At 55.5% G+C, this 4955-nt stretch overlaps 1 pseudogene; it reads right to left on the bottom strand.

The window, feature by feature from the left end:
• Nucleotides 1–3709: 3709 nt before the first annotated feature.
• LOC144108922 (U6 spliceosomal RNA) lies at nt 3710–3802 on the bottom strand (annotated as a pseudogene).
• Nucleotides 3803–4955: the final 1153 nt, after the last annotated feature.

Genomic DNA, 4955 nt, shown 5'->3' with positions numbered 1-4955 from the left:
AGGCGGGCGGTCGACGAGGCGCGGCCACTGGCGCAGATTTCTTTTCAAGTCTAGTTCAAAGCGCTGTCGCAGCCACCCAACGAGCACAGGAAATGGCAGGGCACCCCACACCTGATATGAAGCTGCTCAATCTGCGCGAGAAGAGAGATCGCGCAGAGCGACGGGCGCGACGGACTGACAGAGCCGCCGACTGGAATGTCTACGACCGCTTTGACGCGGCAGCGCGCTGCCACTCCATCAAGCTATACCCCGGCAGTGGGCTTCACTATGCCAAAGGATGGAGGAAGATTTCAGCTCGCGGAGGCTGTTTGACACCCTCCGGCGCATCACCGAACCACAGGAAAACCGTCAACCGCTGGCCGCCCTCGCAATCTTCAGCGGGCTCAGCTTTGTAGAATTGGCAGAGCGGTTTGCCGATCGATTCGCGCCGCCCAGCCCCGCAAACGCAGCTAACATAGCTGCTCCTGAGAGCCCCAGAAGCGACGCCAGTCCCTCGCACGTCGCCTTGGAAGGTCCATGTGATGCGCCGTTCACCGCGGCGGAACTGAACAATGCGCTTCAGCGCTGCCGCCGCCGCTCGACGCCCGGACCGGACGGGGTGACATACCAGATGCTGCGAAACCTGGATGCGCAGCAACGACAGATCTTCCAGCAGCAGATAAACCTGGTGTGGGAAAGCGGGGAGCTACCGGAGGATTGGCGAACCGCGGTCGTTTGTCCCATCCGAAAGGCAGTGCGCCCACTTACGGAGCTGAGCGGATACCGGCCAGTGGCATTAACATCGGCGGCAGGTAAGCTCATGGAGCATATGGCGTTGCAGCGTCTGAACGAGCGGGCTGTGGAGGCTGATTTGTTTGACGAGCAACAGATGGGTTTCCGTGGGATGCGGTGCACGGTTGATTCTATATCGGACGTTGTTACAGCGCTGGAGCATGCCAGAGCGGCAGACCAGGTTGCGCTGCTGCTACTACTGGACGTCTCGGGCGCTTTTGACAACGTTCACCGCACACCAATTCTCGCGGTGCTTGAGGGGGCCAGTGTGAGCGGGCGCCTTTTGCGATACGTTCACGGCTTCCTGGGCGGGCGCACCATGAGCGTACGAGTAGGGGGTAAGCTCTACAAGTCTCGCCTGGTGGACGTGTGCGTGACGCAGGGTTCTGTCTTATCACCATTTCAGTTTAATGTGGCCATGTCGGTGGTGCCGGCCTCCCTCCCCGCGAGCGGCCGACACCATGTGTACATGTCCATATGTGCAGACAACATAGCTCTGTGGTGCCGGGGAGCGCCGGTCGAGGCGTTCCGCGTGCGGGGGTGCCTTCAGGGAGCCCCGACCGCAATCGACGCCAGCTTGCGCGGCCTTGGTCTGTTGCTGAGCGCGGACAAATCGGTGGCCATGGCCTGCGTTTCGCGCTCGCGCGCGCACCTTGCGCCACTGTTATTGGACGAGACTCCGATTCCTTGGCGTAAATCGGGGCGGTACCTTGGCCTGTACATCGACTGGCGCGTTTCCTTCTGCCCCGCAGTGACCAAGGCCTGTCTGCAGATAAACAGGATCACCGACGCCGTGCACATGCTCACCGCTCGAGGCCAGGGCATCTCCCAGCAAGCCGCGCTGCGGCTATACAATGCCGCAGCTTTAGGGGCGGTGCTCTTTGCGCTGCCGCTCGTCACGGTTCGCAAGCCGTGCTGGTAGAAACTCGAGCTCCAGCACCGAGGCAGGAGCGTGGCCACTTGAGCTGCAAGCAGCGCGCAGGGTACTGAACCACATCGACCGGCTTCACCGCGCACCGGACGGTGGCTCGCTGCTGCAGCGTATGCGCTCACACCAGCGCTCACGAATTGGCGCGGCGCTGCTCGAGTGTTAGCAATTGACACAAGGCCCACCCCCCTACGGCTCCTGCGCGCCCTAGCCTGCTGCCTCTGAGGTACAGCGAGAGATCGTCGGCATTGCTAGAAAGCGGAGCACACCCCTCTGTGCTGTGCAGCAACTGGCCAGAGCCATCATACATGAGGAGCTGCAGGACCATCTCCTCGTGTACACCGACGGCTCAGTGTTCCTCGACGGCTTCTCCCTTGCTGCTGCGGCTACCATCCCCCATCCCCGCCCTGCGATTGCACAGCCAGGAACACGCAACCTTCTTGGGCTCCTCCACCACTGCGGAGTTGAAGGGGATCCGGCTCGGGCTGGACCTGCTGCTCACCCTCGGCCCTCCGCCGCCCAGGAGTGCTTTGCTGTGCGACTCCCGCGCCGCCCTCAACCGCCTGCAATCAAACGGCCGCGGTACCCCACTAGTGCAGGAAATTCGCTCGCGCATCGAGTGCATCCCGCAGTGAGGATGCGCCGTGCGTGCACAGTGGGTGCCCGGTCACTGCGGCATCGCCGGCAACAAAGATGCTGACGACCTCGAAACCACTGCACACCAACTACCTGCCAGCGATATGCCCCTTGCGCTGGAGGACGTGCGTGCGGTCATCCACGACCATCTCCGAAAGCAGCACCCCGACCCACGCATCGCAGGAGGTGACCGCATCGACAGTATCACCGCCTGTCGCGCACTTACACGGTCACAACGTGCAATGATCCTCCGCGCGCGCATTGGCTGCGTGTGGCCCGGGGAACGACGGGTGCGTCACGGAATCGCAACGAGTGACGTGTGTGACGGATGCGGTGCAGTGGAAACACTAGAACACCTGCTCCTTCATTGTGCAGCGTTCGCCGATGCTCGTCGCGATATGCTAGCGGCCTATAGGGTGCAGGGCATACTAGCAGACTCCTTCAAGACGTTATTGTGGCTGCTGGGCAGTGCGCACAGTCTTGAGCGAACTTTGGTGAGCCTCTGTGCATTCCTCGAACACACGGGATTGACGTCCCGTCTGTTCTCCGTCAGGTAGTTATACGGAGTGACCGAACGCTGCGCGAGTTCTGCCTTGAACGATTAATAACTGGACGCCCCACTCCAGTTTTAGCCAACACAGTGCTGTGCGTGTGTGATATTTAATTGCTCTAAAATAAACTAATCACACGCACAGCCTGGACACATTTATTATTGTGTAAATAGTTTGTACATATTACTTCTGCCCCTATCCTCTCTTTCTGTCCCCTCACCTCTTTCATTTCATTTCTCCATTCTGCCTGCTATCCTTTATTTCCGCTGCCCCAGCTCAGGTGCTTCGGTATCGATCGATGGCAGTCCCGTCGCGGTGGCTCAGTGGTTAGGGCGCTCGACTACTGATTCGGAGTTCCCGGGTTCGAACCCGACTGCGGCGGCTGCGTTTTTATGGAGGAAAAACGCTAAGGCGCCCGTGTGCTGTGCGATGTCAGTGCACAATAAAGATCCCCAGGTGGTCAAAATTATTCCGGAGCCCTCCACTACGGTACCTATTCTTCCTTTCTTCTTTCACTCCCTCCTATATCCCTTCCCTTACGGCGCGGTTAAGGTGTCCAATGATATATGAGACAGATACTGCGCCATTTCCTTTCCCCAAAAATCAATTATTATTATCGATGGCAGATGCCGTGGCTAGCAAAAATTTTGTCGTTCCTTTTTACTATTATTTCAGTAGAAAACCGCTACCACCACCAGTTTCTCTGGTGGAGGTCTTCTAAATTTCGACCATGTGGGGATATTTAACGTGCACTGACTTCGCACAGCACATATGCGCCTTTTGTGTTTCACCTGTATGCAGTGTGACTGAACTCAGTCCACTGAAAAGAAAATCATTTTTTAGATCTCATTCTCGCAGGGGCCATGCTAATCTTCTCTTTATTATTCAAATTTTAGTGCATGTACATTGGAAGTACTCCACCATTCGGATCCACAAAAAAAAACGTTGATATTTCTGAAGCGAAAGCTTCACTATGTTAGGTAAAGCTGATTTGGCCGCGCGTTGCCGGTTGACCTTCAAGTGAGCCAGAGGTCAAGTGTGGGTTTAGGTCTTACCATATGTCCTCCACTATGGTGTCGCATCACTTGACCTTTGATTCTTGACCTTTGACGTTGACCTTTGACCTTTATATTCGCCGGTAGAGGACGGTAGACAACGCCGCAGCGTTCGTTGGGTGACCGACCTCTCTCAATCAACCATTAATATATCTGCCACCTGCCAGGGCGCAGACCGGGAGCGCTGCCTTTCTAGTGTGTGGAACGCGCTCGTTACAGACGGCAAGCCCTGTCTACTTCTCGGACACACCACAGCTTTCGATCTCTAACTGGGTTCAGAAGTATTTCAACCGTAGCTAATTATTTGTTATGCCTCACACATATTCTATTCATTTTTGTTCGACTAAGGATTTCATGGGATGCGTCGGGAGGAACTTCGGAATTGAATGCCGAAGAGGTTGTGAAATATTTTCGCAATGGCCATGTCTAAGTTTCTTGTCTAACCTTGCGCTTTTTCTTCCCTTGTATATAGACACGTTTGTCAGCGGAGGCTAATTGCAGCGGCTCTATTCGCGGTGCAACGCTGCTATATAAACATGTAAGGGTTGTGAATTGCATAGGTGGAAAAACGATGTTGAGTAAAAGCCGTGAACTCTATCTGCGAAATATGTCGAAAATTCCCTCCCATACCTTGACAATTGCCACCAAACCCTAAGGTGTGTCCTCCAGGCACAAACCCTACCATCCACTTACATTAAGCCTTGCTACCACCAACCCCTTCAGCACCCTCTACAACTACCGTACCTTCACCCTCGCCCATAGCTTAGTGCAATGCCCGGCGTGTGAGCAGTTGGGTTAATGTCGCTATCGCCCCTTCCTCTTCTCCAACCGAACTCTCCCTTCAGCTCCGATTCTAACTTAGGCCATGAAAATAGAGCAGCGCGTAACAAAACAGGATAAGGAGCTGATAAGGAGGGGGGTTTCGCCATCTTACCTCATGACCTGTTTCGGAAGAAAGCTTCAGAAGCTATAGAATGCAATTTCGTTAAGAAGGACCAAAAATGTTTAAAGAAA

Source organism: Amblyomma americanum, chromosome 10 (genome assembly GCF_052857255.1).
Source record: "Amblyomma americanum isolate KBUSLIRL-KWMA chromosome 10, ASM5285725v1, whole genome shotgun sequence".
Classification (NCBI taxonomy): domain Eukaryota; kingdom Metazoa; phylum Arthropoda; class Arachnida; order Ixodida; family Ixodidae; genus Amblyomma; species Amblyomma americanum.
Note: the sequence above shows the minus strand (reverse complement) of the source record. Positions and strands in the feature narration are given on the sequence as shown.